The sequence below is a fragment of the Lonchura striata genome, chromosome 3 (assembly GCF_046129695.1).
Source record: "Lonchura striata isolate bLonStr1 chromosome 3, bLonStr1.mat, whole genome shotgun sequence".
NCBI classification, from domain to species: Eukaryota; Metazoa; Chordata; class Aves; order Passeriformes; family Estrildidae; genus Lonchura; species Lonchura striata.
The window spans coordinates 22,590,621-22,616,178 of NC_134605.1; the positions used below are offsets into that span (position 1 = coordinate 22,590,621).

The 25,558-nt window shown below is 45.5% G+C and overlaps 1 long non-coding RNA gene across 1 annotated transcript; it reads left to right on the top strand.

Moving 5' to 3' along the window:
* The first annotated feature begins 108 nt into the window (after positions 1 to 108).
* On the top strand, positions 109 to 25,558 carry LOC110475831 (uncharacterized). Its single transcript, XR_002466335.3, has 3 exons — positions 109 to 263; positions 8,609 to 8,711; positions 25,420 to 25,558. It is a non-coding gene; the product is annotated as an uncharacterized LOC110475831 (long non-coding RNA).

A 25,558-nucleotide genomic window follows, 5' to 3' on the forward strand; every position in this document is an offset into this window, starting at 1 on the left:
GGGAGCCCCGCGTGGCGGCGCCCCAGCTCCGCGCGCACGCGCGAGCGGGGCGGGGAGCGGGAGTCCCTCGCCATGCAGGACCACGCCCCTGCGGAGTGAACCAATCACAGGGCTACTCCGGCTGATTGACGTGCCAGCCGGCCAATGGTGCGCGCGCTCAGGCGGGCGGGCGGGGTTACCTGCTCCAAGGTGTGCCGGGCGGGGTGCGGGGAAGATCCTGAGGGCAGAGCTGGGGAGCCGTGAGGGAGAGCGCGGTGGGCACGGTGGGCACGGGCGGGATTTGAGCTGCCGGGAGCGCGGCTGGAAGCGACTGGGGCGGCGTGAGGGGAGCGGGGAGCGGCCGAGGGGGTGGCCGTGGCCCTGGGGCGGGCGGGGAAGCCTGCAGGAGGAGGCGGCAGGAGCGGCGAGGGGCGGGCAGCCGGGCGGAAGTGTGGTTTTTTTTTTGGTTTTTTTTTTTTTTCTTCCTCCGAGGGTTTTTCACTACCTACTTTGGTGCGATCTGAGGCGGGCGGTGCTGATTGGCTCGGGCTGCTGCGGCACTGCCCGGCGCTCCCCGCCGGCCGCCGCTGGTCCCGGATCCCGGCGCTGCTCCGTGCCGGAACAACGAGCGGCTTGTCCTCGGAACAAAGGCGGCCCTGAGAAAACGCTGCTGCCGAGCCGGGCGCTCCGAGAATTTGCTCTTCCATGTTCATGGCAGGCCTGCTCGCCCTGACGAAAACACTCATTCCTTCATGTTTCCGGCCAGTGAGGCTCGGGCTGCATGTAGGCAGCTGCTGATGGTACGAAATGTATAGAAAGTTAGGTTTTTATCACTGAATCCTGATTGCAGTGATGTTCCCGTGTTGAGTCGATGAGCAAAAAGCCGCTAGCATCAAAAGCTTATTTGTTGAGTATGTGCCTTCCTGTAAGAAGGAAGCAAAACTAAGGCTTGATGGCGGCATTTTGAGGGCTGAGATATAATCATGAAGCTTCACTATTCACTAAAGGTGTGAGCAACACTTCCACACTTTACAGTTCTCATCCATATTGCTATTCTAATTAAAGGGAGGGGGTTAATTTTTATTTGATTTATCCCCTCTTTGGAGGGTACCCTAGCAGATGCTCCTTGTAGTTGTTTTTAAGTGTTCACATGAGAGAGAAGTTACTGAAATACCCCATGCTGAAGATGGGTGCATTGAAAAAACCATCCTGTTTCATTAGGCTCTTGTGCTGCGTGACTTACTCCTGCCAGCGGTTCATTTTTTGCAAAAGCTCTTGCATCAGATTTGTAATGAAACTAGCAAAAAGGCCTACCAGCACGACTCAGACTTTAACTGGCCTGTGTGGATAGTTCTTCCCTGATACATTTAATCAAGGAATGCTTAAATTTGACCCCAAATCTTGACTTACTTTGGAAGTATTAACAAGAAATAAACAGGGACGTGTTTGGTTTTTTTTTTTCTCCATTTTGAACCGTAGTTCTAAAACAAGTCAAATAAAGTGCCTGTGTAGTAGGGAGAGCTTCAGTCATGTTAGCAATTTTCTCTGGACAACTTCTGGTCCTGCCTCTCTGCTGTGATTGTGGCTTGGAGAGGAAATCAATGCAATGGTGGTCAGCACCATGTGGCAGTGCCACAGCAGACCTCCATCTCTGGTGGTGTGTAGCAGAAACCTGGGGCAGCTGTGCTTTCTAGTCGTAATTGATGTGGGTAATTCGTCTGTTACTGTTCCTGGCTTGCTCTTTGTAGATAGGTTTCACTCTGAGAGAAGAGTACAGAAGTGAGACATCCTGGGGAAGAGGGGAGGAGATGATGCAAGGCCATGAGAACAGCGCTGGGGCTATTTCATGCTGTGTACTTATAAGGGCAAATGAGGTGGAACTGGCCTCTTGGCTCAGTCTGTTCTGAGAGGTGGTTTTGGAAATGTTGCAGTAGATTGAGAAAGTTTCTAACCGGTTAGAGGAAATTCAGCACGGACAACAACTCCTTCACCAGCAGAGTAAGAGAGAACTCTTGCTTTTAAGCTGCCTCATGAGAAAGATGTGCCTGCTCTGGAAAGGGCACTCACTCACCACCAACCACAATGGCTTTTTGAAATGTTTAATTCCCCAGAAGACAAAATAGCATAGCCCAGTGAGGATAAACAACGCGGATGTGGTGCTTTGAGGCAGGGTCTGTGCACCAAAATACACAGACAAGCGTGTGGTTATGGTGGTACCAGCCTGCCTTAGCACAGGGCTCCGCAGCCCTTGCCCTGCTCTTCCTGCACTGGGAGTTCCAGCCCTGCCCCAGGGCTGCCTGCTGGGGTTAACAGTGTGTATGGCACGCTGGGAACCCCTGCTGCATGCCGATCCTGTGCTGCTGGTTCTGCAGGGGAAGGGAGCCTGCTTCTCCAGCCCTGTGCTGCTCCCTGACCTGACAGCCCTCTCCTCATGTGCCTTTAGCATCACCCTGACCATTTGTAGTGCTGGGGTTCCCTCTGCCTGGACTTAAAACAGGGTCCTGTCAAAGCTGTTCTAGCTCTTGCCTTGGAGCCTGAACCCAGGGGGAACTCCCTGGTTTGGGGAGGGCACGAGGAAATTTTGTTTTTATTTCTGAGTTCCCCTCTCTATCAGTGCCAGCCTTTGGATGGGTCAAGGACCAGGCAGAGGTGAGGAAATTACTGCAACTCTGACACCAACACCTCTGGCTTAGTGTGTTGCACACCTTGTTGCACCCTTTGCTGTGTGGTGAGTGAGGCTAAAGCCTTCTTGGGGTGAGACCTCTTTGTCCCCAGCCTCTCAGTGCAATACTAGATTGTCACAATGACAGACAGGAATTGCATTGTGGAGAAGAATGTGGTTTTTTACTAGCTTTTCTGCTTTTCAACACTGAACTAGCTTTTCCCTTTTTTTTCTTTCTCACAGTGTTAGTGCTATAAATAAGCTAGGCTGGAAGCTGAGGCTGTACATTTGGATGAACCATCATGAAAGGTGAATTCCCCCTCCTGCTCTTCAGGCAAATGGTATTTGCAATCAGCCTGAAACTTCTCCCCCACACACGGCCCCCAAAAAATCCATCCTTCAACCAGGGGAGACTGATAGATTCCAGCAATCCTGTAGCTGGTGGTGACCACTTAGGCTCCTGTCAGAAACAGCTGTGAACTGCAGCTGGCAAATGTCTGCCCAATGAAGGCTCGCTTCAAAATCCAGTATGGTCAATATAAAAAGTCACCCGTGGTCTACATCAACAGAAACCTGAGATCAATACATCCACTTTGCTGACTTTGTAGCTTTTGAGATGCTTGCTTACTTTATATGCCTCAGCTATTTGAACTCCCCCTCCAGTCCTCCAAACTACTGACTCATTTCCTCCTCTAAAACCTTCCTTTTTTAGCCTTTCGCTCTGAAGTATTTGGTGTCTGTTTTGAGCTGCATGCTCCATGCCTTACTTAGGCAAACTCCTACATCAAAGCCCTGCAAGCCATAGTTTTGTACCATGGAAATCGTTTATTTTCCCTGATAGTTTCAGTCCTGAGGGGCAGCCTTGGCTACTGACTCTGCTCGTCGGCAAATTGCTGCTTTGCTGTTGGAAATCGGGAAGGCAGACAATCGGCAAAGCAGCTGGTGAGCTGAGGCTGCCGCTGCTTATGCTAATTGCTGTTGTCTCCCTCTTAGCCCCGCTTCCCCCATCTGCCTGCATCCACCTGCCGTCTTTTCATCCACTTTTGCCCTGATCTCACAGTTGGAGCAGGGATCACAGAGGCTCCTGCTTGGCTGAACAGCCACAGAGCACCCAGATCCTGACTCTGCGCTGTCTGATGCACCAAAGGAACAGGTAGTGTCCCCTGGTGCACGGTGGTGACCCAGAGCTCTGGTCGTGGCTGATGGATGCTGCTGTAACAACACTAGCTGAGTGTGCCTGAAATACAGTGCTTCTTTCTCAGGGCTTGTGGAATATTGGCTCTGTGGTCTTGGCGTCGCAAGGATCAGCAAAGATAATTTTAGACAGGAACAGAAAGTCTCTGTAAACCTTACAGTCATAGCTATTTCACTGGCAGAAAAAAAAACCCATAAGGAGCCCATGGCTGTGCATTGCTGAAACATACTGTTTAGCAGGTGCGCTGGAGTAAAAAATTAAAGGGAAATCTGGGGACAGGAGAATCTAAGGGTGATTTCCTGAAACTGCTGTGATGCTCCATCCCTTTTCTGAGGAGGTGGTGCAGCAGACGGGATGCAGGAACCAGAGCCTGGAATTTGGTCCAAAGCCCTATCTTAGTCCATGGCGTGTGTCTGGACAAGCTGCTTTTCCCCTTTGCAATAGTTTCCTGTTTTTGAAGTGTTAACTTTGTTCCTGCTTTTTCTGTATTGCAATTTGAGATTTAGTGCAGATCAGAACTACATGTTGCTTATCAATACTTGCTATTTTTACAGTAATGAAAAGGCTGTTCCTAAATTGCTATAGATGAATGCCAGAACTCATATTCCCTTTAATTTGCTGTCGACTTCCACAATTGCTGCAGGTTGTAGTCCTTGTGACTTCTGCATGGTAAGAACTGCAGGCCATAAGCAACCAGACTAAAATTTGACCCTGCTTGCTGTTGTAAAACTGGGTGAATTTTATTAGCATCATCAGAATTGGTCTGGACTGAGTGGGATGGGGAAGTTAGCTCAGTGCTTCATTACGCTGGGTGTGGATATTCTTAGTTCAATCAGAGAGAAAATGGAGAGTTTCTAACCAGGCAGATGCCTGGAAAACAGTTGAGAAAGAATGTAAATAATTCTTTATCTCTCTTGTTGTTCACACTGTTTATAGATAAGTTCTGCCACTCTGCATCATTCACTGCACACCAATGGTTGAGATGGTTTTACTTTGGGACCAATAGAATTGGTCTGGACAATACTCTCTATAGGAGAGCAGTATATTTGAAATAAATCAGAGTTCCATTCTCAAACCTTCTGAATCAGAGTTCTTTCATACCATCCTGCCTCAACAGCGTCACCCCCGGGGCATTTTCTCCACTAGAAAGACAAAGGAGGAAATAACACAAGAACGCAGCTCAGCAGTGGAACAGCTTCATGATAATTTAAGTAAGCAAGAATGTCATCAAGCTACTCTCCTACCTGCCTTTTTTTTTTTTTTTTTTTCTTTCCCCTTTGGTTTTGTTGCCACTAAAGTCTGAAATACTTTTTATGGTGAGAATGATATACATCTTGCTCCAGAATCAGCTTAAAGCTGGCCACTGCTCAGCTCTTGTATAAATCCTCAAAACAGGCAATGTACAAAACGTAAAATGATATGTTTCCCTTGCATACACAGAAATTAAATTTTAAGTCCCTGTCAGTCTGAGAAGGGAGGCTCATGTTGAGTACAGCGAGGCCTTGAACAAGTGGGTAAAGCTTTAAGCAACATCTCTGCCTGCATAACCCGAATGCTTTGCAGTGTTCCCTATGATTGTGCTCTGGAGCTTTTGCGTGAGACAGGGCTGTGTGTGCAGCACCTTTTACAGACGGGGAGGGCTGAGCCCAGAGAGGCTGCATGGCTCCCACAGCCTCCGGCAGGAAATTTGTGATGAATCCTTCTCTGCCTTTACCGGGTAACACCCGACCCTTCGGGCCATCTCTGCTCTATGCATGTAAGAAGATCGTGCTGCTACACTGAATGCGGCATGACTGCAGGGATTTCTTGGAGAATAAGCATTTGTGGCTCATGTGGGCTTTGTTCCAGGTGTGGAGGCGGTTGCTGCTGATGCCATTAGTAATTGCTATCTGCAATGGCATTAATAATTATTTTATCTCCTGAATTAGTAAAGCCCCACTCCTCACACTCTGTAACCCGGACAGAAGGCTGTTGCAGCAGTTTAGTTTTCTTATAACAGGGTTTGTGCTCAGCTGCATCACAATAATGAAGCCTTTTGGATGTGTGTTGCTCATGCAGGATGGCCACTTGTTTTTGCTTGGGAACTGCAGGCCTGTCTGTGTTTGTCAGGGCTATGGCCATTTACTGAACCTGTCTGGGTTTGGCACTCTGAAATGGGGGGAGCTTGGCTCTTGTTTAAATTGGGAGTTCATTTTATGGAGGGCTTCTGTGGGTAAGATTAGATGAGAGGTGAATTAGCCCTACCCTATGTATACGGCAAGGTGATGTACAGGCATAGACTGGAAAATCCCCACCCCTAATCTGCTTACTATCTAACCATAAGAAATGCATGGGGTAATGAAAAAGGAAGCAATGAGACATATTAGTCAGCATGATGGATGCTCATCAACAGCAGCCTTATAGCTGTGGAGGATTTGCTGGAGGGTAGTGAAAAGCCCTTCAAAACTGTCAAAAGATAATTAAGTAGTATTGACTATGATTTCTGGGGAATGCTTTGAGAATTTAGAGTGGTTACAGGAGGCCTGAGTTGCAGAGGTAGGTCTGGAGAGGTAAGCACTCATTTCCCAATAGGAACCATGGCTGTTGTGACACTGGAGAGAAGCCACAGCACTGGCAGTGCCTGGGGAGCACAACTGGAATGGGCTGCAGGACAAATCTGCCCAGAGCCTGCGTCTGGATGGGTCTCAATGCTATGGGAGCTGGCTGGGCCAGCAGTGATATGGCTGGTGCTGGGGAGAGCAAGCATATATGTGTTTTTGCCTTCTAATACATCAGGTAGTCTCAAAAAGAGCTTTGCTTTCTGGTGAACCTGAGCCTCATACATGGATGGATAACACTCCTAACCACTACTGCCACTTGGGCTGTGCCAGGTGAGGTGGAGGAGTAGGAGAACATTGCAGAGGGACACACTGGGAAAGAAGAGGGTCTTTCTGTGTTTCCTATGAGTGTGCAGTGGATGGGAATCTGACAGTTTCCTTTACCTCTCTCCTATCTGTGTTGTGGGCTTGCAGGATGTGGGCAGATTATGAATGGAGTCAAGAGTGGCTTGATAGCTGTATCTGTGCTCTAGCTGTATTTATAGCTCTGGGTTGATGGCTGGGTCATGGTGAGCTATATATACCTGCTGTGGCTGGTCTTGTCCAGGGAAGTGGCTGTGGGAAGTCTCCACTGAAAAACAGGGTAGTGTGAGCGGAGCATTTCTTTCCCACCACCCTCTTTAGATCTGTTCTGTGTGCCTGAATCTGTACTGGTGGCCTGTGCTTGGTGTGCTGGCTCTCTTCTGGGACACAGAGTGTAGAAATGCTGGCTGCTGTGGGGGCATGGACCAGCTGGGTGAACCTGTGTATTCCCAGTCTTCAGCAAGCAGCAGTCTCCTTCTGAGCCTTTGCATTGCCTAAGTGGCACAGTGTTGGGATATCCATCCTTCCCAACAGCACAGCTCACATCTCTGGATGGGTGGTCACCCAACAAGCTGCATGTAGGTGTGAGGAAGGAGCATGGTTACAGCAGCACTTCTGAAGGGAGCCAGGAAGCACAGCTTGCCAGTCATTGGTGTATAGGCTGAATCTGGCCCCTCAGAGCAACTTCTTCCCTGAGCAGGCTACCGTGTCACCCTTCCCTAGTGCTCTGACACTTCTGCTGGATCAAAAACACTTGAATGTAACCAAAACACAACTCCTGGCCAGTGCTTCCCTGCCAGATTGCCCATCACAGAAGTCTTTCTCCCAACATATGATGCTTTGCTCTTGCAGTGCTCAAAAAGGTACTCCCAAACGTCTCTCCACCTCCATGGGCTTCCAGGCACATTTCCCCTCCTCTCCCGGATCCTGACTGTCTCAGGCCCAATTCAGCATTAGCCCCGCCACTTCAAAGTGGAAGTGGCCCTGCCGCTGGGAGATGTCGGGCTGGGGAGGCCTGGCAGAGCGAGGCTGTCCCTGCCCCCGGCAGCTTGAGGGCAGCGCCCATCGGACCCCGCTGAGCGGAGCGAGCGCTGCTGTCCCGGAGCAGCTGCGGGCTGGTGGCTGAAGGCACGGCACCATCTGGTGGCTTGAAACAGAGAGCAGTCCTGACTGTCTCAGCCAGATGCAAACTAGCAGTTTCCAACTATTTTTTTTTTGCCTTCTTTTTGTTTTCCCCTCTTCTGAGGCTTGTGTCTCTCTGTGGCTTTGCCCACCTGTCTGATGTTCTTGTTTATCCCCAGCTGCTGTGACTATTTCTTACAGAGACAAACCTGTCCAGCTCTGAGTCATTCCTAGATCATGGTGCGATTTCTCAGTCTGGGAAGAATCTGCAGAGGGCAGTGTCGAAGGGCAGGCTGCTACAACTTGAGATGTGACAGCTCTGCTCCCATTAGAGCTGTCCTGGGTTGGATCAGAGGTCTGTCTAGCCTGGTGTCCTCTTCCTGGCAGGAGATACCTGGGGAAGATAGACAAAGGCAGCCAGCTGGCAGCAGGAGATCATCTAGATGGTCTGCCAGCCTCCCATGTGCAGGCAGGAACGTCCTGAGTTTGGCATTGTGCCTCTATTTTTGATAACCTTCTGTGGATTTCATCCTTTCTGGTTTTGGCTCATCACCACCTGAATCCCTGAAGACTCCTGGCATTTGCTCCACCTGCTGGAGTGCAGCTGGGCAGGAGACCTCTGCCCTGGGCTGGGGGTATAAAGAGCTGTCTAAGGTTGCATGAACATCATTCATTTGCATGCTGGGGCTGCAGGGCAGAGCACCAGCCAGAAAGGATTGGTGATATGTCACTGTTGTCTCTCTTTTCCAGGTCCCTTGGAGGCACTAGATATGCCAGGAGTGTCCAGATTGTGGGTCTGCTGATCTTCAGGCACAGAGCAGTGGTGGCACCCAGCTCACAACCAGATGTCAAGGTGGGTGTTAAGGAGCAAACCCTGTATGTGAGCTGTCTGTGTGAGATGGAGTGGTTTGGTTCTTCCAGATCCCCTGAGACCCAAACTGTTTAAGGGCTGCTGGACACTTGATTGGGACAGTTGCCTAAGAAGGCAGTGCTAAAAATCAGGTAGAAAAAAGTGGAGGCCTCTTGTTTTGTGAAAATCATGGCACTCCAAGCTCTTTTTCACCCAAATTCCAATGGATTTTGTCTGGGTCTTGCTTCTGGTTTAGGGTGTCATGAAACCTGGATGGGTGACAGTAATCTGGTTGCTGTTGATTTTGTCATAAACCAAACACAGGTACCTCCTGGCCTGTGAATGTGTGTCCCAGCACAGCTTGCATGCCTGGGCTGGAGAAAGGGATGCCAGGTCTGTGAGGAGGAGCTGGGAGTTGTGCTGGGCTCTGAAACAGGCATCCATGCACTAGACACCATTGTGTTCAGTTCTGACTGGTCTCAGTGCACTGGGAGGGGGCAGCATAGGACTGTGTTCCTGTTATCCCGAGGGTTAGTTCCATGTGAGCAGGGAAAACCATGGGGCCACTGAAAGTCCCATCTCTCCAAATTCACATTTTGCCACCAGGGAGCTCCCATTCCTCATACCAGTCCTGTGGTGAGAAAACAGTCTAACACGGCAAAAAAAAAAAAAAAAAAAAAAAAAAAAAAAATATAATCCTCAGTCTAAGGGCTGGCCTCTGTGGTGCTTGCTCTGGCTTTAAAAAATACTATTTTAGTGTTTGGATGGGTTTTGCTCTTTCATTGCAGGTTTCTTAGGAATGGGAGAACATTGAGTATGGGAATATTGAGGCTGGCTAATGACAGAAAACACAGTGAGCAGGTGGAAATGTGGTGACAGTGATGCATTTTTCCCTCACTCTGGTGGTTTTGAGCAGTCTTCATAGAATGGCAGAGCTGGAGAGGGTCTGCCTGCAGCCATGCCCTTGCTGCTAGTTGACCTACAGAGAAGAATGTGGCACTTGAGTTTTTAGAAAGAGTGTTGACACATGCAGTAGGTTTAGTTTGGTACTAATTTGAGTTTTTAATCACCAGTGATATGGCTTTTTCTGGTTGATTACAGGGTTGAAGCATTTACTCCCCCAGACTATGTAATTCTGACCTTTTCCATCTATTCTCCTGCCTTCCAATGCCTGGTTTCTTTCCTGCTCTTACCTGGCACTTTCACACACATTTTTCAACCTCCCACATCCCTACATTGCTGAGGAGACAAGTCTTTCCCACTTGGAGGAAAAGATAATTGGTATAGTTGAAACATGATCGGTATAATTGAATAATGATTAATTAATTAATAATGGGTGAAAAATTAGTAGTCAGAATACTACAGTGAGTTTGGAAAAATGACTATGCTCCCTTTTTAGGGGCTGGTGTGATTGATGTGAGGTTAGCTGTGGCAGAGTAATGTGTTCTCTGTGTTCCTGCTACTTGTATTACTATTAGACCACAGCAAGGGACATCCGAGTTTGTAAGCAGAAAAGTGTTTCCAAGGATGAGGATAGCAAAGCAGTAGACCAAATTACTTGGGCAAGAAATTATTGTCCTTTCTTGGAGGTACTTAAAAAGCAGCATTAAAAAATGGCATAATTCCTGTCCCTGTCCTCAGATAGTCTGTCACAGGACATCCTCAGCAAAGGTTTCTGTAGCACACAGACAGAAGGGTGGAAGGACATCTCTAGAGATCTGCCTGGCAATTCTCCTCATCTTAGGCCTAGACTCTTTCCTGTCATGGATCCACAAAGGTTGTGTGCACTGTCTGTTGGAAACTGAGTCACATCATGACAGGGAAGAGAAAAAAGTCCTTCAAAATCCAAGCAGTTCCCAGGAGAACAATTTTTTCTCCAGGAAACCAAAGACACAGCTCTGGCACTTTTCAGTCCAGTGTGGCTTCCTTCTGACTCTGGTTGGAGTTTGCTGTCCAGGGGAGACAAGGGGAAATGTTTCAAGTTAGGGATGTATGTTGGAAGACCAGCATATGCTGGCATGCATCTGTGTAAGAATACCTATGGGCAAAAAAAGCCAAAGCTCTCCTAAGTGGGAGAACTTGCTTCGTCATTTATTTACATGCTTCAACACTTGCGTTTTGATGAGGGCTTAAATATTTTTTGTATTAGCCAGAACAAACACAGCAGAGGGCTCTTCTAAACTGTTGATGAAATCATTGAGGGCATTTATGGCTACCTGTGATTTTCCACTGCTTCAAGTTTCCTTTGAGATGTGAACCTAAAATCTGGCACTCATGGGCCCCATGTGACTTTGTGCCTGTTCTTGGGAGCACTGCTTCTCTATAAAACAATGTCTTGATCCATACAAGTACAGATATTTGTTTGTTTGTCTATGGCAGGTGTAGTATCAATGATACATCCTTGTTGAGCTATCCAAGTCATGCTTTAATGGAAATTCTTTAAAGAAGTTAAAAATAGTTCATTGTAGTACACTGGTTCAGCAAATACTGCAATAAAACTTTTGGAATAGAGACTGAATGACAGAAATAAGTGAGTTTTGTGTGGAGGGGAAATGAAAATCATTTTTTATGGCATGCTGCAGTGGTTACTAAACCTTATGGCTTTCTCAGCAGTCTCCGGATGTTGTATTTTTTTTTTTTTCCTTAAAAGCTGCTGGAAGAAAGACATTGCATAAGAAATTCCATTTTCTAATTAAAAAAAAAATAAAAATCTCTCATGGTTGCTTAAAAAACATGAAAACATGAGCTGAATGTTCCAGATAGGATGTTGAAATCAAAACCAAACAGGATGGAAATCTTGGTTCATAGATTTATACTCCAGCCAGCAAACAAACAGCCTTAGATTGGCTTAGAAATTCTGCAGTTTGGAAATGTATCAGTGTCTGAATTTTGGGACCTGACTGCAGGCATGAAGGCAAATGTGATTTTATAATCAGAGTTTAGTCTCTTTTTTGTTAGACAATATTGACTTTCATAAAAAAGTCAATACTCTTCAAAGTAAATACTTCTGTAAAATAAAATATTAAAAAAATATATTTCTCTGGTGAGAACATGTCTTTTTCCAAACTTTCCCTAGCATTACTTGAGTTGCTTTTCGTCTCTTTTTTTTGTTCCCCAACTAATTTTATTCTGTTCTGAGTTGAGAACTTCATCCTGAAGCTTTTTTGGTTCATTCTTCCTTCATTCTGGACTTCAATGTTTCTGTCTGGAGATTTCCATTTGGTTAGATTTTGATGTTGACTTCAGATTTGGTGTTTTCTTCCATCTCTCACTTTTCTTTGTCACCCTGTTCTTTGCTTTCCAGTTTTGTTTTGAACAGGTGCTGTACAATTCCACCTTGGGTCATGGGTGATGTTCCACTGGATGTTACCTTTTACCAGCTGAGCACGGGATGTTTCCAAGTGTCTCAGTGCAGCCACCCAAAGTCACATTTGAGCTCATCTTCTCATGACTAGGAAAGCTGTTGACCTGTTTTGTTTTCCCAGAGGAGATGACTAAATTTTTGGTGAAAAACATACACAGTGCAGGAATTCAGAGAGAGGGAATTACAGTTCTCCAAGCAGAACAGGCCCTGAAGGTCTGTAGAGGCAAACTTTGTGGCTGCACTCCTGGTGATGCAGTGGAGTGGTGTGAAAGTAGCTGGAGGATGAAAAGCATTCTCTTTATCCCCCACTGTGTTTAGACCTGCATCATCCATTGCTTATGATATACAAAGTACTATCCCTAATGTGATTTCTTTTTTTCCTGGATGTTTTTTGTTACTTTGCTAAGGTAAGATCTGCAGCTTTGGGCAAACATATACAGGAGATAGAAATGTCTTAACTAGAGAAAGGCTGACTGGATCTTATTTATTAGTCCTTGTCTTCAGAGCCTAAGTGTCTGTATCTATCATCTTGTAGTTTATCCTGTAGTAGACCCCTGGCTGTCCAAGGCTTCAAGGTCATATGGATAATTAGCAGTCAAGCACTTGCATTCCATCTAATTCAGACTTTTCCCAGTATTATTGATCTCATATGGCCCTGTTTGTGCTGGATGCAAGACAAGGGCCAAACCATGCATTAAACCATGTATGTCAGGCTGCCAGAATGTAGGGGCAGGGGTAGATGCACACCCCTTTTAAACCAACATTCCTTTGAGCCATACATCAGGTCATGCCTCAAAACACTTACCTGTATTTGCCAGCCTTTCACAAGTGGTGAGCACACATATTTCAGAGGAAGCTGTTGGGTGGTATATGGTGACTAGAAGCACTTGAGCACACAAAGAGAGAGAGAGAGGGAGTTAGAGGTGGCATGGCCAGCTTTGTAGAGATCTGTCGTGCTTGCTGGTCTCCAAAGCAACTCATTAGGTCTTTTCAAAATGCTAATTTCTGAGTTGCTACTTTAGATTCCTAAGTGAGGACTTCTAGAAAGCATGACCATAGGATGGGGCTGGTGGGACTCAGAATTCTTGTTGGAGCAAGTAGAAGGTGGAGGTTTGGAAGAAAAAGAGACTACCTTTGCATGCATCCTGAGATGTGTGTGAATTCAATGACTTAAATGGAAGGAGCCCAGTGAGGACACAAGAACAGCAATGAACTTTTGTCCAGGTGGGAATGAAGCTTGGAAAAGAGCAGATGGCTCACTGGCTTTTATGTCTCCTGCTAACCCTCAATGCACATGTATTTTTGGAGGAATACCCCTGAAGCACCCAGAAAAGTCAAAAAGGTACTCCCCAGATAAAGGAGAAATGTGGGTCCTGTGTTCCCTAGTTTTCCAACAGGTGTCAAAGACTGTGAAAACCCTGGGCTTGGTCAGGGGTCTCGTGTGGTGGTAAAGTCTCTCCTCCAACCCGTGCTTCCAAAGAAAAACTGCGCAGGCTCTTGCTGTTCAGTCTCAAGGCAGTTTATTGTTGGTTATCTAAAAGATTGTCTTCTCGGGCTGCGGCTGCTTGGTCAGCGGCCCAAGCAGAGACACACACACACCCTGACATCCTCTCTGTCTGCTGTCTTCTTCTTCTCTCTCCCCGCCCAGGGCTGCTGCTATCTTTTATATGATATATTATGTGTTATATGTTTACAGTTTTTCCCCAATACCTACTACCTATGTTACAAGGTGCTTTTCTACTCTAAACCAATCCATAAGTGCCAGCATCACCAAGAACATGAAGGCAAGGAAGAAGAAGGAGGAAGAACAGGATCAGCCCACTTTCCTCCATCTTAGAACTTCTGACCCCCATGTACAAAGTAAAAACCCCCCTGTACAGGTGCTAAAACCCCCCTGTACAATACTAAAAATTTTCCCCTCTACTTTGTAACTACTTCTACTATACTATCTAACCCTTTGTGACTGCTTGTTCCACCTTCAAAGTTGGTAACTCATTCCATGGCTCAAACTCAAAATCACAGCTGTTTACAGCTGCCTGCCAGGTTCTAAAATGCTTCTAACCAAGGCCTGGAACCTCTAAAAATGTCTGAGATACATTCTGAGTTCTAACAAAGGACAGGTGTGGAATACACTGGCCTTGGCACAGTTGCAGACAGGACCTTGGCTGTGGGGATTTGCAAGCAATATGACCTCCCTTGTGACCCCAGATGGCTTTACAGAATTTGGCATCTCCCTGCACTACTTCCCCTTCTGTGTCTGGTTTGTCCTGACTCCTCTGCATTTGGCACTGGGGATGTTGTGTTGCAAAGACACCTCACTGGAGAACATTTCTGTGCTTCCTCACAACCATGCCCTAACTCAGTGTGTGGCTGGTTGCCATGTTTCCTGATTTGTGTTTATTGCTGCAGAGCCACTGCTTCCTTCTGGCCTTGGCTGACACCACAATCTTCACTGTGGGTTTGTACTCCACATAAATAAAAGGCCTCCCTGGGACTGCCCATGGGGTGAGCTTTCTAAGCCCAAACCTGCCAAGGTGGGGCACTGAGTCTGTCTGAGCCACAGGACTTTCTTATCCTACTGTAAGTGGCCACTTGCCACATCCAAAAGGGTTGCCTGACTGCTATGGAGGCCATGGAGGGAAATAAGGCCATACAATTTCCTGGCCATGTTGTGAATTATAGCAGAAATACCTAGGGTTTTGGGAAAGCAGGATGACAGACTTCCATTCAGTGGGACACTTGGGCAGTGGAGCTCCAAGGATTGCTCCCTTGTTGTGCAGTCAGAGGACTGAACTAGGAGATTGGCCAGAGTTTTCATGGCTTGGGACAGAGAGGGAAAGGAGGCACTTGCCAGCTTGTGTGGAGTATGTCTACCTGCAAGAAAATGTGAGGGGTCTTCAGTGTTTTATAGGACTGGTCTGGCCCTAGAGACCTTGCAGAGAAGCCAGAGTAAAAGGGACAAAATACATATGGTCTTGAAGGGCTGTGTCATCCTTTGCAGGGTAACTCTTCAGAACACTTTATGCCCCTTTGGAAGTCAGCACTGCTGGTGCTTTTTGATGCCACTTTGCTGGATAATCACTGGCATTGTCTGCTCAATGTATTATACAGCTAAAATTTAATTTTTCCCTCTGAAAACTCCTGCTGAGAGAATTGGTGTGCTTAGGCAGGTTATTCAGTAGTGTCAGTCTTCATGGGATGACTTCTCTACAAAAAAGGCAAAACCACAATTACAACTAAAACCTCTTATTTCTTGTGTTTAATGGCATATGGTTAGCAGCAAGGATAGCAACAGAAAAGCAGCAAGGTTCTTTTAAAATTGATATTAATGGGAACAGACACATGGGGAGAGATAGATGAGAACTGCTTCCAGCCTAAAAGCAGCAGCTGCAGAAACAAGGGTTACTTGTTTACCAAGACTGTGGTATGCCCAAGAGTTAAACAATGCATGGGGCTGGGATTGAGCCTTTGGGTTCTAGGTCTCAGCCCTGCTAATGATTGCTTGAGAACCTTCTGTAAATAATTTAATTTCTTTCTTTCTGGCCTGGAACTCAGTTGAGAACAACTGTTGATTTACTTCTACTTGGTTTTGTGTTATTTTTTTCCCTTTTTTTTTCTTTTCAGAATCTTTAATCTCAGCTGTTTGGTGACTGAATGACTCCTAGACCGCAGGACCATCTTTCACCATCTAAATCCAAGAGTGTGGGCTTCACAACATAGGATGGCTTGTTGAGGGGACTGGTTGGGATGTTCTCCTGAGCATGGGTGAGAGGGTTTTGGAGATGTGGCTTTCATGTGGGGTCAGGGTCAGAGAATTCTGCAGAGGCCTCTGTCTTCAGTGGGATCTCCCTTCTGCTACAGGCTTCAACTCAGTCCAGCTCTGAGTCCCACACTGTGACTGAGCTGGTTGGGCCCAGGTAGAGAAAGGAGAAGAGCAAGGCGTCACAGCTGGAGGCATCCCTGGACCCTGCTGGATTCCTGTCTGGAATCAGAAAGGGAGCAAAACAGGGGTAGCTTAGAGGTCTCTCATGATTCTTTGGCTGCTCTCTCAGCCTCCTCTGTTCTGTGGATTCCCAGCAAACCTCAGCTTCTGCTTCATACAAAGGGCTGTGCTTCCCCTAGTATTGCTTCTCTCATAGTGAGAATTCTTGTGCTCTTTCTTCCTCAAATCTCCTGCTTGGGAATGTCCAGTTACACAGGCATTGTGTCTCAAGGAGACTGATTCACTGACCACCCACATGATTCCACCTGCCCTTGGCTGATGCTTACTTGGCTACTGAAGGCCCCTTAGAACGGCCCCAGTGTTGCTCATGATAAATCAGATGGGAGTTTCTAAGTTGTCTCTTTAAGGACTTGTAGAAGCAGGTGTTGAAGTCCCTGAGTTTCAGGCAGGTGAGGTACCGTATTGATATTTTCTGCATTTTTTTCTGCAATTATCTCTATGATCATAAGAGATCTGCAACCTTCTTTTTCTCTTCTAAAGCAGCCTGCAGGCCAGGATTTCCTATTATATTCCTATTCCTATTATCTTTTTAATAATAGGAAAGGTAAGACTCTTTTAGTTTTTCTTGTGATTCTGGAAACTGGGGCTCTAGCAGCTGGCTTCATCTGGCTGAGGCAAGGATAGTCTGGTTTTTCACCTGAATTAGAACACCCCTTAACCTTGTGCAAGGCTGTGTCAACAAAGGAATGAGTTATATTCAAACTTTAGCCTATTGAGGTGACCTTGAAATACTGGACCCTTTTACAGCCAAAATCCTTCAAGGTGGTGGGGAAGAGAGCCTGCATTCCTGACCATTATTAAAGTGGACATTGTTAATCACATGTGAGGTTGGATTATGGCATGCATGGAACTAGTCCTTGATGTTGATCAGTCAGAAGTGCATGAAATACACTTTTCAGTTTATTAACAAGGACTCCTGGAAGGACTCTCCTCCTGTGGCTTAAAGTAAATATGCTGAGGGAAGAAATAAAGAAATACTAATGCGATTAAATGAGAGGTATTATGGCATATTTTCAACCTCTTTCTCCAGATTCTGGGCCTTGAGTCAAGTTTTCGGCTATTTTGTGTGTTCTTGGACAGTAACCTTGCTTGTACTGGTTTTATAAGCCATCAATTGTACTAGAAGTTCAATTAATGGCCATATTGACAGCTCCTCAAATTCAAAGTTTACTTCTCCAGGAAGGATCACATCTTCTAGAACAATGTGGAAAGATCCTACCGGACAGTCCTCAACCAGCATGAGCTGACTTCAGTCCCATGAACTCCAAATGATTTCTGGGGTTGTGGCATGTAAATACTGAACTCCTTGTCGGTGTCTGCAGATGCACCAGCCTAGGAGAAGGAAGCAGCTCTTTTAACCACTCTGAGCTCTTTTAACCACTCTGTTGTATAGCAGGAACAGCAAGATGCAGGCAGAGGGACAAGCAGCAGAAGGATATGGCTTTAGTGCACTGCCTTCTTGTCCATTGCTTTAGTTTTTCATCCAAGCAAAGTTTTATCCTGGAATTTGAAGGAAAGAGACCAGATGTCCTTGTGAGTAGTTTAGATGAGTATTTTGGGGGAGAATTAAATTTTTAAAGGGTTCAGGAGATGTGTCCTCATTGTTGAAGGTTAAAGATAGCTAAGGTGTTACTCCTGCTTCTGCTGTTTGCATCAAGAAAGCATTACCCCACCTGAGAAAATGGCATTATGTGGCTGCCTTCGTGTTTTCGAGCCCAGAACTGAAGTGTTGGGCTTTAAACCCTCCAGGCTTCTTCCTTTGTACCACCTGGGCACAGTGAGGCTTTCACTTTGCTCAGCACAGCAGGACCCATAGGTGGATAATGCTGCCTGAGCTGAAGTGGCTGTGATGTCCTTCTAATGACTGCCTCAAGGCATGCTCAGCCGCTCTCTATTTTCCCAGCGAAGTGCAGCCATGGTAATCAGGCCTTTTTGATGTTGAGTGATTTCCTAGGACTTAAAAAACTGATCAGCTGGAGTCCTGAAGCTTAACAGCCAGTATCCAAGTGCCCTATGGAATACTTCAGGGTGACACCAAATGATTCAGAGTAACTGGAAAGAAAATGCCAAGAGCCAATGTGGTTACTTAATTCCACACCCAGCTGCCTAACTTCATTCTGTCCTCTCTGACTTTGGAGGTCCCCGGCACTAGAAGAAGGGAAGGGCTGAATGCATAATGTCAGTGCATTATCCAGACTGCCTACCTAATCAGAAAGTAAACCTCAAACAGCTGAGTGGCATTTGGGTTTCTAAAAATCTTGCAAGGATACAGAAGCATGCATAATTTTTATTCCCCTTCTTGCTCTCACTCAGGTAGGATTTTGTTTATTTGATAGGTGTGTCTGTGTGTTTGTATGTGGATGGTTTTATTAGTTTACTCTTAGTCTAATAAGAAGCCTATTTTGCATAAGTATCTCTGCATATGATGTGTCATTGCTGGGATGGTGCAGTGCATAGCCTTATGGAATTTGTTTCCCCTCAGACATCTCCTAATAAATTGCAGGGTTTTTTTCAGGTTCCAGCCCCTGGGACTCATGTGAACATATGCAAAATTTGATATTCATTATACTACCTTATAATCTGACTACGAGTTTGACAGAGGAAAACTTGGAAATCTAACCTTAATTTATGATTGATGTATTTTAAAAAGGAGTCAAAAAGCAGATCAAAAAGGCATTTAGAGTGTATTGAGTTTGAGATATTTCAAAGGTAATCTCCTACCTGTAGGGAGCATGATTATTTTTTGTGAGCTGAGGTTTGCTATCTCATTACTGAGTGACAACAAAAGCCGTTGTTCCTCCTGCAGGCTCCGTTTCTGTGTGAGAGCTGTGCAGAGATTAGAGTTCTGCAGGCTGTGCTTTCCAGCCCTGCAGGAAGCAGCCAAAGGCTGTTATCTTTAGCCAAATGCAGATAGCAGGCCTGGAGGAGAGGTACTCAGATAAAGTGAGAGGGGCTGCCACAGTGGAGATTTTTCTGGGAAGTTCAACCAAACTCTGGAAGTGTGTTCAGTGACTTGCCCTGTGTACATGTTAGGAATTGCAAAGGGAGAGCAGGTGCCAAAGGTTGTGGAGTTTCCCTCAGTGGAGATTCTCAAGAACAGTCTGGACACAGTCCTGTGCCATGTGCTCTGTGAATTATACATGGACACACTGGTTCCTTCCAAGCTGACCCGTCCTGGGATTCTGAACTGTGGTCCACCAACAGCAGTGCACTGTGGCTGAGCTGTTAGCAGCGAAACACCTGTTCTATGCAGCTATTCCTACAGGGGCTGGACACAACTGCACTGAAACAAAAGCTTCTTTTTCCTTTCCCCGTTGTCATGTTCATCAAAGCCCAGTTATTAGCCAGCAGGGAATCTGAGAAGGAATTTTTATTTTTTAATATTCACAATTTTATTTTTTCTCCTTATGTTTACACATTTCAATTATTCCTGTTCAGATTAATTTAGTACACTAGGTCTGCTTTATACAGACATATCTTACATAAGATTGCTGGGAGAATGTTGTACAAGTCGTTGTGAACAGCTCCACTGGTAAGTGTTGCCCTCCTACGTGGTATGACCCATTCTTTGCTATTCCCTCCACCCTCTTTAAGATTACTTTTTAAGGCTTCTGCTGGTGACATTTTACAGCTCTGTGTCATCCACTATGTTAGGTGCAGTGATCTGCTGTGGCTTTCTGTCTCCTTGCTTGGATGACTGAAACTTTTGAGCTGGAGCGAACTGACAGCAGCTACTGGATAAAAAGCAGTTGCCTCACTCACAAATAACCACCAAATAACTCACAAATAAATACTTATTTGAGTAAAAATACTGTTTTGAAAGAGAGTCTTTACTTGTGCACTTAAGCTTGCTGAAACCTGAAGGATTGATAACTATAAATGTGGGCTCCAGCATGGCTTGTAGATTAACTGTATGTTAATTAAATAATGATAATTGATGCAGTAATCTTATTTATGTGCAACAATACATACTCTTCTGCAAGGCCCTTTCATGTTTTGGAGTGGGCTGGTCTTTTTGCTGGATGTGTATGCCAAGTGAGCCACTGGTGGGGTGAACTTTGAGGTTATTCACAATTTCACTTCCTTCTTGAGGGAAAAATTTTAGTGGCCAAGTATGCCAGTTTGTTTGGTACGGGTGACTGCTTTTGCTTGCAAGCTACCTTGCAAGTTACCTCTGGCAATTGTTAAACACAGTAGGTATCCTGGCCCCTTCCCATTCTTCAAATCCTACAAGCACAATGTAGAAAAGAGTTTAAATCCTTCCTAATGAGAAGCAGTGAGGAATCCTATTGGCAAGTCAGCCCCTTGAGAACAGGCTGTTTTCAGCACTCAGATGTTTCATAGATTCAAGTTTTGCTTCCCCATTCCCTGCAATAAAAGCTTAACCAGACAGAGTTTTCTGCTCTGAAATGCAACCATTTCAAAACTTAAAACAGAGGTTGTACCTCTGGTTGTATGTGGGGATTGTGAAAATATCCAGGGTATGCACCATTGATTTTGTCTTTCAATAAGAAATCTTTTATTTGAGAGCACAACAGTTGTCTCTTAAAAACAAAGCAACAAAACCAAACAAAAAAAAATCAAACACACCTCCCCAACATCAGAATGAAAAAAACAAAGCAATTGTGTGTCTGTGCAGTGCCATGCAATCCAAAGCAGTCTGGCATCTGTCTTGGCTCTGCTGGGATCACAGCAGAGGAGCTGACTTGAACCAATGAAAACTTGAGGTCCTGGATGGCCTTTTAATTGTTTGTTCTTGCAAGGATTAGGGATTTGTAGTTTTGCTCTTGACAAAAGGGCTTCATCATAAATAGGTGTGGTTAAAGCGTGATACCATGCTGAGCAAACACTCAAATTGTTCTATGCACTGAAGCCCTTGGACTTGGAAGTAGTGAAGTTACATTACAAGCTGTTGCTGAGGGAGGAGAGAAATTATTTAAGGAGAGAACAAGAGTGGTGTGACTGTGACCCAGTTCTTGGAGAGCTCAGGGGAACTCTGCATGGACACGGTGCTACTGATTTCCCCTCTGGGCTTCCAGGGATCTGCAAAGCCTCAGAGCTCTACTCTTTGTATCCCAGTATAGTATCCCAGCAGTCTGCTGGAGGGCCAGTTTCAGCACAGCACACAAACAAACATACATTTCATTTAAGGCTTCTTCTTAGTCAAATGAAGTCACTGGTATGCCTCAGAAGCTAAGCTTAAACATGCACTTCGTGCTTTGGGTAGGATTGGAGACCAAGGACACAACTCATTTTCTTATCAGCTCTGGGAAACAATTCCTGGGGAACTAAAAAGCATGTAATAAGAACTAATGAAAACAAATCTTACACAGCAAAGCTATTTCTCCTGCAGGCTGAGGCAAATACATAAGATGAAGAATACAGGGGAAAAGAGAATGGCCAAATTATTCTTAGTAAATAGAAGCTAATATAGCCATCAAAGGCACCAGATTGCAAAAAATCTCTGATGATAATTTTGAATATATGGTACTGCTGTGCAGCTATTTATATTTCTCAGAGTAAAAATAGGATTCTTCTGCAGAGGGATTTTTTGCTAAAATCCCAAGTGCACCAGTACTTCACTTAAACCAGCACCCACTTTTAGTACTGTGGGTTCACTGTTTCAGTTGCACAATCTGACCATAACTGATTGCATGCAGTTATTTGAAATGCAGCTTTTCCTGCTGCCCATTACTTTGTTTACTGCTTGTGTGTAAACAACAATGCCTCCCCTCATGGGCATAAGGGCAGATTAACTACAGTAATTACTAAACAGATGTCTGCAAGTGAATACAAATTTCTTGGAGGCAGATTATCTTCTGCACTGGCATAATGGAAAGGGATTCAAAGCAGGTGCTGCTTTCATCCCACAGGTGATGTGAGCAGCTTGGGACTCAGCAGAGGGTTGTGTAGGTCCCATGCCTCTGCAGGGTGATAATCATTGACCTACTTGAGATCAGTGCTGAGAGATGTTTGGTACTTAATTCCTAAAAGTTACCACCAGTGAGTAAATAGCCCTCTAGTGCTATGTGAACTTCTTTCCTGTTACTTGGTTTTTCTGTTCCCAAGAAATCTAAGGCTGTGCTTTCAAGAGGGCTCAACACCCAGACTGAGAGCCTGTGTTTCCCAATAGCTCTATTCCCACTGAATTGTATGAAAGGTGCACTCAGCACTAAGTGCTAAGCTTATTTAGGAGTCATTGAACTTGAGAGGGGGAGTCTTTACTAATCCAGTTGTACTGCCAGCACAGAAGTATGTTTAGAGCGGCCTTTTGGTGCCCTTGAAGCCTCTCCTGGCATATACTGTTTTTCAGCTGGGCAATCACCTTGCAGCCTATCCAGAAAAGCCACTACTGGCTGTTGGCTTGTGGCAAGAACTTGTCAGTATGTGAAAGCTACTGCATGCCAGAGCAGGGACTGCTGACCACGAGTCTCAAAGGCAGGCAGAGACTCTTTCTCCCACCATCACTGAATAAGCTGGTGTGGGATGTGTTCGTTTCCATAAGCAGAGGACACTCTTCTACTGCAGTGAAATAGTTTTGCCTTTGGTATTGAATCACTCTCAGACCCAACTCATAAACTGCTGACTGTCTTGCTCAAGAGGCCTTTTTTTTTTTTTTTGTGAGACCCTTGGACTCATGTGAACATATACAAACCCGGCATTTGGTTCTGGCAGCCAGTTTGACAGAGGAAAACTTGGAAATCTAACCTTAATTTATGATTGATGTATTTTAAAAAGGAGTCAAAAAGCAGATCAAAAAGGCATTTAGAATGTATTGAGTTTGAGATATTTCAAAGGTAATCTCCTACCTGTAGGGAGCATGATTATTTTTTGTGAGCTGAGGTTTGCTATCTCATTACTGAGTGACAACAAAAGCCATTGTTCCTCCTGCAGGCTCCGTTTCTGTGTGAGAGCTGTGCAGAGATTAGAGTTCTGCAGGCTGTGCTTTCCAGCCCTACAGGAAGCAGCCAAAGGCTGTTTTCTTTAGCCAAATGCAGATAGCAGGCCTGGAGGAGAGGTACTCAGATAAAGTGAGAGGGGCTGCCACAGTGGAGATTTTTCTGGGAAGTTCAACCAAACTATGCAATTGTGTTCAAAGAATTCCCTGTGTACATGTTAGGAATTGCAAAGTTAAATTACCACATTTAAAGATATTCTTTCCATTAAGAACAGAAACCCCAAGTATTTTTTGGGCCATGAAAACTACTCTGAGGACATGGACCACAGCAACTCTACCCATTGATGTTACCATCCAACTTCCATCTGCCATTTCTGTTGTCCGTGTCTTCATGGGCTCAATCCTACAAATCTTTCCAACGGATTAAATATGGCACTTTATCTTTCAATCCCACAGACACAGAGCTGTCCATATAACTCTCCAGATGGACAGTGGCCTGGCTGACTGTACTTCACAGGAACTCTGTGCCCATACAGAAGCTTTGGCTGGAGGCTACAGTACATTTATTTGAAGGATTTTCTGCACATATGCATATCTTATAATGGTTAGAGTTGTAAAAGTGAAATTTTCATGTTTGACAACTATATTTTTGAATGGTAAAAGAGAGATGAGGGACATCAAGGGAAAGGGCAAGGGATGTAGCAGTTATATGGAGAAATTAGTAAGCTTAGTACCATAAAAAGCTCACCAGTCCTGAGTGAAATTGAAACATAGACAAAAAGGAAGATGAAAATATGTTGGATATTGCTCAAATATCAACCACAAAAGAAGATGCTAAACCACTATTTTTCTAGTTATACTGACGGCACACAGTATTATAGACTTTTGCAATGTTATCATGAGTCTTCTGCTGCTTAGTAAGTTCTTTAATTACCAGCTTCTTTATTTATCTGGTTATTCATGAATTTGTTTTATATTTTTAAAAAAGCACCTCTGATAGAGCAAGATTGTTGCACCCTGCATAAACAAGCTGACAAAGTACAGCTTTATTTCATGAACAAGGTGCCCTTTATTCATCAGCTGTAGAACATAATTTTTTTTGCCAAACCTTTTTTTCTCCTCATAATTGCTTTGTTTCATGTCCTGATTTCAGGGGGTTTGGACTGGCAATAGTCTACAACTGCTTGTTTCTGTTTGGGTGTCTGCAGGTGATTTTGGTGACATTCATTCTAGGGCTTTGAGCAGCTTGGTCTAGTGGAAGGTATCCCTGTCCATCGCAGGGGGGTTGGAGTGAAATGATCTTCGAGGTCCCTTCTAGCCAAGTCATTCTACGACTATTTCTCTTGCTACAAGAACAACCCCAATTCCTGTCAGTGTTGATAGCTCAGCTTGTTGCCAGCTGCAGGGATTTTTCCATGCTGGATATTTCTGGCATGCAGGCAGCCTTTCCAGTCAGCAGATAAGCCCTTTCCATTATAAGGCAAGTTGTGGATATCCAGGTGCAAAACCTCCTCCTCTCTCAGCCTAACAATTCCATGAGGCATTAAATCTCACTGAAGCTGGCTATAATAAGTCCTGTCTTCCCAAACTTAGGATTTCTGATGGGACGAGGGAGATGTCCTAGGGTGACGTTATGGTGCTTGTATCCCCAACAGTATGTTCTGTTTATGTCTGATATTATGTTTTGTGCTTTCAGAACTGACTGAAAGTGAAGGTTTGTTTTGTTTTGTTATCAGCCGGTTCACCTCCCCCCAGGGTCTGTTGTCTAGAAGAGGTAATGCTGCCTGGCTTGCTTTGCTTTGCTTCCTTGCTCTTGCTCCTGCTTCTGCTTCTGCCTTTGCTTTTGCTTGTTAGTTTAGCTGAACAGTCCAATTTTTTTCCCTGGACTGTTTTTTTTCCCTTTCCCTTTCCTGAATATCATTCCAAACTGCTCTGGGCTGGGACGTGGGAAACACCGAGAGCAGCAGCCATCCCCAGCGCCCAGACCCGGGCCATCATTCCCAAGAGAGACTTTCTGGATTTGTCATCTCTTCAGAGTGGTGAAAGAGTTTTGTCGTCATCTGGTGTTGTTCATTTTTTGGTGCTGGGCAGTGTTTTGTTTGTTAAATAAACAGGTTTTTTTCCCACTTCTCGCCGAGAAAATTCTTCCCGAACAAAGGGGGGGGGGGGGGGGGTGTGAGGGGGCGTGGGGGTTTGTTTTCTGGGGGCTCCTTCCAGAGGTTTTCTCCCAAATTTGTCCTAACCAGGACAGGAGATAATGTTGGTATTTCGGGAGCAGACGGGAAGCAATCCGTCTGTCTGGGAAGCCGCCTCGGCCCTTCGAAGCGTAGGTGAGGCAACACCAGCGCTGCGGAGGCAGAGGTAGGAAATTACTCAAGGTGTTTTGTGCTGGGAACACAACACCGGTAGCTTAAAATGCTCTGTGGCTTTTGTTTTCCTTTCGCAGCAGAGGGAAATAAGCACAAGAATAACCCAGGAAGAGGCAGAGTCTGGGAAAAGCCTCCAGCTTCCCGCGCCCGTGCGGAAAGCATCCTCCTCCGCTTTGCAGCGCCGCTCCCGGGGCCGGTGCAGGGGCTCGGCCGGGG